This window comes from Copadichromis virginalis, linkage group LG12, assembly GCF_057382275.1.
Source record: "Copadichromis virginalis isolate Kocher_CV1m ecotype Utaka linkage group LG12, C_Virginalis_male_GT1.1, whole genome shotgun sequence".
Classification (NCBI taxonomy): Eukaryota; Metazoa; Chordata; class Actinopteri; order Cichliformes; family Cichlidae; genus Copadichromis; species Copadichromis virginalis.
Genome location: NC_140629.1, coordinates 36,322,102 through 36,334,817, shown reverse-complemented (window position 1 = coordinate 36,334,817; position 12,716 = coordinate 36,322,102). Strand labels below are relative to the sequence as shown.

At 39.4% G+C, this 12,716-nt stretch overlaps 1 long non-coding RNA gene and 1 pseudogene across 4 annotated transcripts; one reads left to right on the top strand and one right to left on the bottom strand.

Annotated features, from left to right (window-relative positions):
- Positions 1-48: 48 nt before the first annotated feature.
- Positions 49-9,016, top strand: LOC146697556 (glutathione S-transferase theta-1-like; annotated as a pseudogene). The gene is made up of 8 exons (XR_014923416.1): positions 49-1,078; positions 1,567-1,654; positions 1,979-2,131; positions 2,675-2,849; positions 3,617-6,298; positions 7,024-7,181; positions 7,680-7,737; positions 8,675-9,016. The product of XR_014923416.1 is annotated as a glutathione S-transferase theta-1-like (transcript).
- An 827-nt stretch (positions 9,017-9,843) lies between these two features.
- Positions 9,844-12,414, bottom strand: LOC146697555 (uncharacterized). 3 transcript variants are annotated; one of them, XR_014923419.1, is made up of 5 exons: positions 11,848-12,414; positions 11,221-11,375; positions 10,601-10,722; positions 10,303-10,458; positions 9,844-10,181 (listed from the first exon to the last, which is right to left on the bottom strand). It is a non-coding gene; the product is annotated as an uncharacterized LOC146697555 (long non-coding RNA). The 3 variants fall into 3 exon arrangements; XR_014923420.1 differs by having other exon boundaries at positions 9,844-10,458; positions 11,848-12,054; positions 12,237-12,414; XR_014923418.1 differs by having other exon boundaries at positions 9,844-10,458.
- Between the last annotated feature and the right edge of the window lie 302 nt (positions 12,415-12,716).

Here is a 12,716-nt window from a genome sequence, read left to right as displayed (position 1 = left end):
GTTTTGCTACAGAACATTTACATTTACAGAAAGTTATGCGGGTGGTGTGGCGGCGTGGTGGTTTGCACTGTTGCCTCACAGCAAGAAGGTCCTCAGTTTCACTCCACAGTTTGGCTGGGGACTTTATGTGTGGAGGTTTGCAGGTTCTCTCCAGGTACTCTGGTTTCCTCCCACAGTCCGAAGACATACAATTAGTTGGGGTAGGTTACTGGGTGATTCTAAATTGTCCTCTAGTTTCAATCCCCACATGAAGCTGATAAGAGGATGGATGGATGTTCTTTTGAGTTCCCAACCATGAGTTGGTTTTTAGAGAGAAGAATATTCCCATGTTGTCCTTTCCTGGGACTCCTCCATGCAAAACGGCTTATAGATGCGTGACAACTGTGGGCTTATTAAGGCTGCTTAAACAGCCCGCTCCATATGACATCTCCCAGTGGTTATGTAGAAACCGTTAGCTGATGTGGCTAGCTTTGAGATCAGCTGATTTAACGGGAATGCTGCTGAGCTTTACTTTACAACCTTCTTGAGCCATAAATCACAATTAGCTTAATCAGTGGAGTTAAAGTTGTATACCTCATGGGTGATTTGTTCCAGCAGTTTATTTCAGTGAGTGGTTGCACAGAAAAGTGTTAAATCCAAATCTTCTAGCTTGAAGTTGTGTCAGGAACTTCAGTCGTAAGACAAACGGCTGGTATTATTATATAGTTGCTGCCCTGAAAATGTGCATCTGATTGCAAGCACCAGTAGGTAAAAGTGATAATCTCAGCATTTTTAAAAAATGGTGGCAAAGCTAAGGGCAAAGCTCAGCTCACTCTGTCGCAGTGACCTCCTGCTTTGAATAGCTGGCACCACTTAAAAGTCAGTGAGGTGTAGTGGAAGGAGAGGTGGAGTTCTGGACAGATAGAAGAGGAGTGAGAAAACAGAGGAAGGTCGGTGGAGACGAAACCTCTGCAGCCTTCACTCTCCGACATGATAGAGCTCTATCTCGACCTGATCTCGCCACCCTGCCGCGCCGTCTTCCTGTTTGCCAAAGCGCTCGGGATTCCCTTTGAGTTCAAGTATGTCGACCTGAATGCAGGTAATCTCACAGCAGCTCACTTTCTGCAGTAAAATGGTAATTATTATTTACAGTTTGGAGATTAACAGAATGCAACTGAACTTGGAAGTTTGCAGCTCTGCAACTCTACACAGAGACTCTTCAAGAGTTCAGGGGACTAAAATGTCCTGCATGCTTTTTCATTTGTACTGTAACCATTAACAATAACAAAAATGCTCCTTTGGGCTGCTTTTCTTTTTCACATTTCACCCAGAAAGCTAGATTTACATTAAGTCTTAATGCACAACTTTTCCTTTCCTGACTGTGTATAATGGAGACGTGCTGGGGAAAGAAAATTAAGAAAACTGTTTCAAAGCAGATACAAAGAAGAAAAAGGGGGGTTATGAGTCATTAAAACCATTGGCATTGAGACCAGTTTGACATTTTTGTCTTTATTATTTCTGCGTTCTCCACATGATGCCAACACAAACAACTTCAGCACGCCTGTGAATTTCACGTGTTTGTGTCAGGGCAGCAGTACAGCAGTGAGTTTGGGAAACTCAACATCGTGGTGAAGATTCCTGTCATGAAGGATGGAGGCTTCACCCTGTCAGAGAGGTACAGCAGGGCGTCGAGTTTCCGCTTAGCTTTGTTTCAAATAGTTTGATTCTTTTTCAAGCTGCTGCCTGAAGCTGCTTTGGGAGTCTGGTCGGTTCATTTGTTCACAGTAAGTTACTAATGATGAAGATCTAATGGTTTAATGCTGCTGTTAGTACTATTAACACTTAATAGTGCTATTATCAGAAAAACAGTAATGGATGATTCTGCAGTTAATTGAACAAAATGACCATCCAGCCACTCTGCGCTTCAGTTTTAGCAGAGTTTCTGTCACATTTCCTGTCGTTAAAGCATCATTAGTTTCTGTTCTGTCTTGTCTTGCAGTACTGCAATCCTGAAGTACCTTGTGCAGAAATACTCAGGGTCAGTGGCAGATCACTGGTTTCCTGCCGGCCTGCAGCAGCTCGTGCCAATGAAAACTTGTCCTGGCAGCACGCGAACCTCAGAGGTCACTGTCAAAAGGTCTTCCTGCTCAGGGTTCGTGTCCCAGTTTGACCAAGTGCTGCGTCCTCACATGACACGTTTCATCAGCTCATTTGCTAGATTAGTTCTTATCTGTAGCTGATTTTATAAGGTATATAATACTTAATATCCTTCTTCTCCTACTATTAATGTTGCTACAGTCATGTTAGCAGCTCTGTGAAGCTCTCCTTAAGCCCAACTGTTCTCTGAGGTTACAATAGAATAGAACAGAATACAATGGAATAGAATAGAGTAGAATAACCCTTTATTATCATAGTACACGTAAAATGAATTTGTGTCTGCTCCACACCAACTGTGCTGAAATAAAATATAAATAATAGTCAGGAGAATAATATACAAAATATATACAAAAACAATAGAAAGGTACACATTGGAGAACAAAAGATAACATACTCATATAATTCCTTACTATGTTTGTGTTTTATGTTGTCATATTTTGACCATGCTAACAAATACCTACTGGTCTTCCGGCCACTATAAGCTGCCACGCTGGATCCGTACTGCTGCTTACTGATCTTTGTGTGTCTGTTTGAGTAGACTCTGTTTCCGGTCATCATGGGTCTTGAAGTCCCGGAGGTGACCATGGATGCTGCTCTTGAAAATATGAAGCAGTCGCTCAACCTGTTGGAGGAGAAATTCCTCCAGAACAAACAGTTCATCCTCGGGGACAAAATCTCTGTGGCATGTGGTGGCTGTAGTGGAGATCATGCAGGTACCACAGCTTCTGTCATTACTTCTATTTGTGTTTCTTGATTAAGTTATATTCTTGGATTTGTGGTTTTTCATGGTTTGGATTTGAATTCCTGGTCTTTAGGTTTCTGTCTCTGTGCCTCTCCTGTGTTCCTTGCGTCCTAGTCAAGTTATGTTTTCATGTCTGTGCTTCTCCTTATTTCAGTGTCAAATCCGTGTCTCTGCGCCCGTCTCGTGTTTCCTGTTTTACTTTGACAGTCTCGCGTCCTTTGTTAATGTTTTCAGTTTTTCTTCCTCCCCGTCTCGTTATGTTTGATTACTCCCAGCGGTGTCTCTTTCCCTCATTACTCCCTTGTGTATTTAAGCCCTGTGTTTTCCTTTGCCTGTTGTCGTGTTGTTCCATGTGCTGTAGGTGTCTCAGTTTTTCTGGTTTCTGTCATTCTTAGTTCTGTGATCCTCAAATCCTAGTGTTTAGTTCTTAGTTTCCATGTTCAGGGTTTTGGTTTGTTTTTTTTGTACGTTTATTTTGTGGAGGATTTTTCCAGCAAATAAAGCTGCTGTTTACGTTCCATGGATCCTTGATCCTGCATGCCACACAGCCACACATGACACCTTATTTCTCCCACATTTTCAGCCCAAGATGTCAGAGTTGTTTTTGTTGATGGCTACATGCTCAAAAGCTACATTTTAGGATCTAAATTATGTAAATAGGAACAAAAAGGTTTGAATTTTTGAACAGGAATAGATCCCACATACCAATAACTGCTTTTCTCAATGTGTGTTTTACAGCCTCTTGGAACTGGTGTAGATGGGTTTGAAGGCCGTCCGAAGCCAATTGCTTGGAGAGGGTGAGTGAAGGAGGAGCTCGGTGAGGAGCTGATGGACGACGCTCACAAAGCGCTCATGCAGTTGAGCGGCTTGCCAGAGAAGCTGAAGAGCAGCAGCGAGTTTCAGAAGTTCAAACTGAGACTTCAGAGGTTCTTCAACTGAGGAGGTTTACGTGTACAAACAGACACAATAAATCTTTGACTGCCTGTTGTGTTGCATCTTAAAGTTTACTGCTGTATTTCTTTCATACATGAAGAAAACACGGGGAGGATTCTCTGTTTTGATTGATGAAATGGGTGAAAAACTGTGTATAACAAAGCCAGTGGTTAACACATTGTAGAGGGAAAAGAAAAGAAACTTGTATGTAGTAGTACAGCACACTCTCCCTGAAAATGACAGCACCATCAAGCAATGCAAGTTCATAACTTAATTGATCATTTACTGTAAATTTGACCATCTGTGATTTCTTAAGATAAATCTATTTTGGAGTCTGATGGCTCGTTATGGATGGCTGGACATGTTCTCTGCAAAGAAACTTCAAAATAATTATAACTTTCTCTATAAAGCATTTTTAAAATATGCATCCCGTCGCCCTGTTTCCATTCTCCTATGCAAACAGGGCAACAGCACAAACTGACACTCCTAAGATAGCCTATTAATTAACAATATTGCAAGACTTAAGGGATTACTGGTGAAAAAAGTTACAGAAAAACTTTATATATTTTATTTTATTTTTTTCAGTAGGCAACTGAAAACCAATCAACACCACGAAAATGGACCATATGACACGAGTCATCAAATCGCTGCAATGGCTCCCTGTGTATAAAAGGAGAGATTTAAAAGTCGTTCTAATAGTTTTACAGGCCATCAGGAACATGCTTAGGACGAAGCAAAGCCAAACTGCATTTAGTGTTCATGCTCCCCAGATGTGGAAAAACCCTTCACACCTGATGTGTGTGGAATCTGTTAGCTCATTGAAGTCAGGGCTAAAAATGTTGTTTCCTGCAACTTTTAGGTGATTTTTAACTTGTATTAATCATTAAGACAAAAAAACAATATTCTGTGTGTGTTTAACCTCCTAAGACCCGAACTCTTTGATGCCTTTTTAATTTCTCTTTGCTATTTGGGCTGATTGGGACCTGATGAATGTAAAGACAAAGAATTATGTTTTTACCTGATGTAGTCTCTGAGAAGAGTATATCAGGCAGGCCCTTGTAGAGCAAAATGTAGTATTGTGGTCTTTTATTTTTTTAAACTTAGACAAAACAGACTACTGCCCACTGCATTTAGTTGATCCTATCACTCTTTTACATCTTGGGTGATTTCGTACTACTATGAGTGGATATGAGGTCTCACTTTGCAACGCTTCTCCCGCTCAGGACGATTATAATACTCAAAGGCCTTTATTCAGCATGTCTACTTCTGTGATGTAGACATATAAAGTCACAAGGGTAAATAGATCCACGTACATACTAAAGAGCTGGTATTTATTTCAAAACAGTGTTGAAACCTAAACACTAATATTACATTCTGAGTTATATTTCAGCTTTTAGCATATATGTGTTTCATTGTTTCCTGGGAGAAGACCAAAATGTAACAATCAAATTCTTGGTTGTTTTGCAGTGAGGACAACGTTTCAGTTTGACAGTAGTTTTAACTCTTTTATCCAGTGATCTAATTTGAGTCGCTTATTACCAAAGCTGAGCAAACACTGCCATCTAGAGCACATGATTAAAAACAAACAAACCAAACAAAGAAGGCCTCAAAAAGATGTGCAAAAGTCTCAGATCATTTTAATATTGCATTTTAAACACTTAACATGTTTAACTTTAGCAAAATTAAAGCTCCTTAAGGGGAGAAAAAAGAAGCAATGATAGAAACCACCAGTTTCCACAGACAGCAGAGGAATTTATCATTACTGTGTTGAACTTTTAGGCTCAGCCTAAAAGCCATACATACATACATACATACATACATTGTTTCAGTCATACAGCTCTGCAGCTCTGTGCTAATTTCAAGGTTGTTTCAGTTCATCTGTGAATCAAAAAGGTCTGAAAGGTTTAAATGAATGTTAACCTCCTGCAGGCATTTGGAGAGGATCATGTGTGAAGTCTGATGTGTGAGGAAAAAAAAGAAAAGTTTCTGTGTGGTGTGTGATAGAACTGTGTTAAAATGTGTTAATGTGTTAAAAGCAGGTTGAAGACGGCTCAGAAACATTTGAAGATTAAAATTCAGCATTATGGCTGCTGGTGGTTTGTAAAGCCTCTACTCAGCTGTATTTTTGTTACTAATTTATGTTTGTTGTTGTTTAACACAGATTTCAGAAGAGCAAATATGCTTAATAGTTTAACTAGATTTCATTTGTCAGTGTGGGACTGCTGAGTCACCTGAAGAACTCATTTCATTCATTCTCCACATGATGTTCATTTACAGAAATGTTTCACAGGAACTGATTTCTCCCAAAGGTTGAACTAGTGTGTTTCCATAGATTACCTCTGTATGAATGTACTTCTTAAATGAAGGCAAGTGTTTGTCCTTTTTTGTTCCTCAGGTACAGTACGTGATATCAAGGGCAGGCGGTCAACACTGGGGGTAGACAAGAAGCAGACGTACTTCCAAGAGGGAGCTGCAGTGAGGTCAGAGGTCAGAATCTGAAACAGCTCAGGTTTATATTTTAGAGGTTATAAAAAATCAAAATGTATTTATAAAGAAACCTTTAAATAATAGTCATAATTATGATTATTATAAGAAATATCAAACATTTAAGTGGATTTTCTGTTACACATATTGTGTTAGCCCTGCGATAAACTGGCAGCCTGTCTTTGTCCTGTATCAGCTGGGATAGGCTTCATCCTCCCGCGACCCTGAATTGGATACATTGTATTCCAATTATGTAATCTGATCATTTACAAACTCAAGGTTTATAATCAAAATGTAAGTAATAATTATAAAATGGGAAAGCAGAAATAAGTGTGACATAAATGTAAATGTGTTAGCTGACATAGAGGACAGCTACTTGCAGTCTGAAAAACCTTTGTTGTCAAGTTTGCAGGTATATCAGCACGAGACATTCTTACATAGAAGAGACATTAAAGTCTCTGACTCAGTGAAGCATTATTGGTCCCGTCTGTTTGGATAAATATAGTAAGTTGATGTATGTGCATTTATTGACACATTTTCTTAAGTGCTTATCCAGTTCAGGATCACAGTGGAGCTGCAGCTGGATATGTTCACTAAATAAACCTTACAAAAGTTAACAATAAACCTGCATCCATGTACGTTGTTGTCCACAGGATGAGAAAATCAAACTGGAACACTGTGGAACATGTTAATAAATGTTTGTGTGTTTATCCCTGTGTCTTTCACAGGAGGCGCTGGAAGGTTTCCCTAATAGTTCCTGGTGAATCAAAGCAGAACCATAAAGGTTGCTGGACTGCATGATGGCCTTACCCCTGAGCAGTCATCCTGTTAAAGGAGGAACCAGTTAGAAGCTGTTTTCAAAGTAGCTGAGCAGATTTCATCTCAAGTAAGCGATTAATTCAATTCAATTCAATTCAATTTTATTTATATAGCGCCAAATCACAACATAAGTCGCCTCAAGGCGCTTCATAGATACAACTGTTTGTTCATCTGTTCCGCCACTTAAAGAGCATTTAAGGACGTCTTTTGAGTGTCCAGTTGAATTAATTCTACTGGCTCTCATGGTCATTTGTTATTATAGACATATTTTTCATGTTCATCCAGCTATTTAGTAAATTCTATCTATTTAGTAATATCCGTCAGCTATAAAATGTAATATAAATATAAAAATATCTAAATATCTCCTGCCCTTTATATTTTAATGATGTAAGTCTGTTTACATTAGCATTCCTCACATATCAATGAGATGCTGTACAGTACAATCCTACTGACACAGCAGAGGGATAACGACAGCTATTCAACATCGTTACACGACACATTCGAGCTGCACGACGCAGACAAAGTGACTAAATCATCTTTTTGTGGTTTATTGTCTTCAAAGCAGCAGACAAAGCTGATGGCAGAAGATGTCAGAGAAGAACTTCAGGCCGTGGACTGAAAAGGTCTTTTTTTCTTGTTATCAAAGACATTTGGAGTGGCAGCTTCTACAACTGGTTGTGCTAAAGTAAAGCTTACAGTCTAAGAAATCACAGTGTTGATATTCAGCACAAAGAGAAAAGCTCACTTGTTTGAATTTATTTACAATCATAGTTTTATAAATTCTGACTGTAAACAGCTTTTACAGCTTTGATATTGTTTGACACTCGATATCAGGTGATAGGGTTTAATTTAAAGGTTTCTGTGTCCCAATGAGCCATTTACACTGATCAGTGTCAGTTTAACTGTAACACATTCATTATTTAGATTCAACAGAGAAATAACTGAATGTAAAAAATGGCAGCCCTCAGGCAGGTTTATAGAGATATATGCATGCATTATGAAATTTATGTATCCCAGATAATTGTTATTCATCTAGTCATGGCAGACCTACCTCTTCCTCCCAAGTTAACTGCAACCCAAAATAACTAGTGGGGCTATTTACACACTCACAACCAGTGTGGGGTAAAAAGAGCCACCAAAAAGCTGTCAGCCACAGATGTGCTAGAAGAGTTAGAAGCTCTACTTATGGAGAAACTTTCTAAGTCTAACAGGGGACAGGTACTCCTGCCCAAGTAACATGATATAACCCCACATACAGCCCAGCCATAAAATGAACCAAGTTAAAGACAGCATGGGACCAAATGCATGTAACCAGCCTGCACCCACCTGACATTTCTTCCTCCTGAATTAAATGAATGAAGGGATGAAAGTTAAATGACTACAAACCTAAAGCCACTAGTTCCCACACTGGAGCTCCCTGACACTGTGTGTTAACTGTATTTAGCTTGTATCAACAGTTGTAACAGGCTAAGCCACCTGAGACGCTGCATTGAATTTGTTCCTGTCTTACTGGTTTCAGCTGACTGGTTTCAACTCAGATATTCTGCTTTTTCCTTTCAGTAGATCAAAGCAGCTCGTGCTCCTTCTGCTTCCAATTTAGAAGAAGAAGAAGAAGGCGAAGGCTTCAGCGAAGTGGCGTTCATGGTCTCAGTGAACAGTCACGGTCACACACTGCATGTGGTTTTAAAAGCAACATGTCTGTTCACCACAACAATGGAGATGTGTAATATTAGTGCAGCTACGGTTTGTTCTTGAACATCAGTTCTGTTTTCTACTTTGATCACTTAGACCAAAAAAGTGTTGTTTTCAGATTCTTTCTTTTACATCTATTAACCACCTGCTCATTTTTTTATTACAATTAGTTTCACATAAATGTTAGTGTTTCCTTTATGATCTTTTAATGCTTACACTACACTGTACACATTAGAGACATTTCTGTTACCTGTTTCTGTTGACTCAGAGTTGTGAAATGTTCTTTTATTTGATACACAATATGAAGTTCATAATTTTCTTACAAATAAAACTAATGACAAACATGAACATCTGTGCTTATTTCTGAGACATGAGTTTTTGAATGTGTTCATATTTAGACAGTGTGCATCTGTCTGCTGAAACTGTAATGGTGAACCTGAGGTGATGGTCAACAGAAGGCAAATATATATCAGTATAAAACAATATTGAAGTAATGTCTTTACCCCCTGCAGCGTGTACACGCAATCACCTTATTCACTGTAGTAAACATGCACCGCTAGCTCACGTGACTGACTGTCTTCCATGGTTACATCGTATATTATTAGCTATGTAAACAGCTTCCAAAGATACCGCCATAGCTCTCTGCAGCTGTACTTTCACACTTTGCAAATCATTTCATGTTTTTGATCGTTATGAAGACAGAATATGTTTCTAAGGTCATGCTAGGCGGTTGCAATGGTGGTTGCTGTGGACTCGGGTGGACCGCGTCCGATTCCTGTTATTAGCTGTCCGCCGTAGGGAGGCTGCGTTCCATTTACAAGTAGTGACAGTCTGTCGTAACTCGAACTCAAACCCCGCTTTGTTCTTTAATTATAGGCCTTTTATAGCCGTTCATGACACGCACGCACACACACACATAAAGCACTTTGCCTCACCATGAGAATGCAACTTTACCTAACCTAACCTTAAAGTGTCTGATATAGGATAGAAAAATGAAGCAACCAGAGATTTAATGATGAAGACTCTGGGTTCTGTAGTTCACGTTTTACAGTCCTGAATGACTCTTTGCATATGATTTATTGAAGAGCAGTTTAGAATACACTTTACATTTAGACTGTTGCTGTTTCATTTTTTGCATTGTTGCCGTGTTATGTCATGAATAAGGTTCACCTGCTGGGGGTTTGATGGATCAGCTGGACAATACAGTCAAAGACAGACTTCATTCATCACATGCAAGAATCCTAGTTGGATTTTTGTTGTCACTCATGTTTTTGAACCAAATATTGAAAACAATTCTGACAGACTGGATACCTGGTCAGGTGTACATTACCTTTCACTCAAGCATCCCAGGACAGAGCCCTGCCCCACCATGAGCCTGGGTGGATACGTGGTTATTAATATAAAAGGACCGATACTGAATATGAATATTTCATGAAAATTGAATTATAATACAAATTAGTAATAAGGGTTTCTCTGCGCCCTTATCTACCCCATACTCAAAGAGCTGCGTGCAGAGAGGGTGACAGGAGAGGATGGCACTGAAGAGAAGATGCTCTGGTGATGTCACCATGAAGGAACAGCATCTGGCACGTGTTGCTGAAACATCCCAGTACGCTGGTGTAGTTTCCTCTCCAGCTGTTTGACATGTGACACTTGAACATTAAGGGGAAGAAGAAGAAACAGTGTTAGGTCAGGTGACCACATGGTTTCTAAAGTAACTGACAGGAAGTAACCAGGCCGTTAGAAATGGATGGCATGTGTTTAGAGTTACTGGAGTTGGGTAACTCTACTTACAAAAAGCAGAAGCACACAGATGACAGATCAGATGCTGAATGTTGCAGGAACATGCTCATGTGCGGTGGTCATTCAGTGCTGCTCCGGCAGGTTTGACAGTCCAAGACTGATATCCTGCCCATCTGAGAGTTTGAAAACACACATGCAAAGATTTATTTTGTATTACAGTCAAAGTTGGATGTTCATTTTTGTCCTTTAAAAATGTTTGTGTATTTGAAAGCACTAACATTTAAGGATGACTTGGATCGCCTCCTTTAAAGGGGAGACAAGTGTATCCACTGATCTACGTCACTTAAACTGGATGATGACTCCTCTCTCCCTTGGTTATTTGCTTGGTTATATTAGGAGTGTTTCTGAGTGAAACACTCCTAATATAACCAAGCAAATAAATAATATTGAAGATTTACTTACATCATTACAAAAACAGCAAAAACATCTCCCTTTGATTCTATTTCTTCATTCCTGCTGAACATCAGGCAACAAATATCCCAGAAAATCACAGTAAAATGTAAAGCACATATTTGCTCTGCTTTGTCTAACCTCTGCAGAACCTCTGTCAAGAAAAACATAACTGTAAGCATAAAACAAATATACAATTCATAACACGTCACTGGACAAACCTCGGTCAGTTGATTTACTCTGTGCAGTGCAGACAAACATCAGTCAGCAAGTCAAGGTGGTGAGATGGACTGGTGTCCTTTGTGACTCTCTTCTGAGGAAACACCACCGTCTCTCCACACCGTCACCATCTGTGAGCACAAACTGCTGCTCTGCTCTGCCAGCATGTAGGAATCACATATCACACACAGGAGTGAAGAAACATTAGAGCTCAACTTTGGATACTTTAGATCTAAACAGATCAAAGTAGCTCTTAGTTTCAGCAATCAGACAAACAATGATACCAAACTGATTCTGTATGAATACAATATGGTATTTTCAATACAGGTGTCAAATTAATTTACTAAAACTAATACAGATATATGTACATTTTTTTTTGATAAATTAGTTTGCTAAATTATAAGAATATATATATATATTTCATTTAACAATTGCAACTGAAAGAAATTAAATATTGAACAAAAATATATTGTCACATTCTGAGCATGCTCAGCACGCTGACAGACTTGAAGTTGCTACAGATTTTAAGTGATAATTATAGGGAAGAAACTTCTCTTTTTCATCCGTTTAATCAAACATTTGATGCCTCAGCTGTCTCAGTCCTATAGCGTTCTGCAACTACAACTAACCTGAAGCTTGGATTTGGCTGCAGGTGCCCCTGTACATCCTTCTCAACATGTGGGTACCATTTAATCACACTTCTTCCTGAGCTTTGCTTCATCACAAGACCAAAGGTGGCATCCCGTGTCATCATCCAGAAGAAACATTTGAAGAAACATCATGGAGAAGAAACATTTACGCACCTCCTGGTTTTGTTTTCTGATCCTGCGAAAAGACTGAGGACAACAAAACCCAGAGAACACGAGATACACAACATCCAACATTCAGACTCAACAGCCTCCATAAATGAAGACCACCGCGTTTGTTCAGTTATAGTAGATATAAGCATACTTCACATTACTGGGTATGAATAATAATGAGGAGGCAAACTTTGAAGATGCAGAGCATGATGTCCCACCATCAGACTGTAAACAAACATCCACCAGGCTTCTTTGTTGCCAAAATTGATGATTCTCCCATCAGGGATCAGTAGCGTGTATTAACCTGTGGTATAAGCAGCAGTCACTGAAATATTACTGTTTCAGATAAGAAATCTAGCACATAAAAACCAGGGTGGGAGGAATCTCTGCCAACTGACTTACCTCTGCAAGTGTGAAGCTCAACAAAAATCTGACTCTCCAGTCACAGACAAACAAAAAACTCCAGCTGGGAGATAGAAAACGCTGTCTGGGTCCTGCTGGATGTTGCTGGTCAGAGTCCACACATTAGCAGAGTGCTTCTTGGTCCCACTGACCCATGTGGACAGTGACTGTGGAGAACTGTTCTGGAAAACAGAGAAGAGAATTAAAATAACAAAAAGCCAAACAGGATTTCCACAAAGACTCTCTTGGAATCAGCAATCAAAAAATCACTGGTTCATATTTCAATTAAATATGAC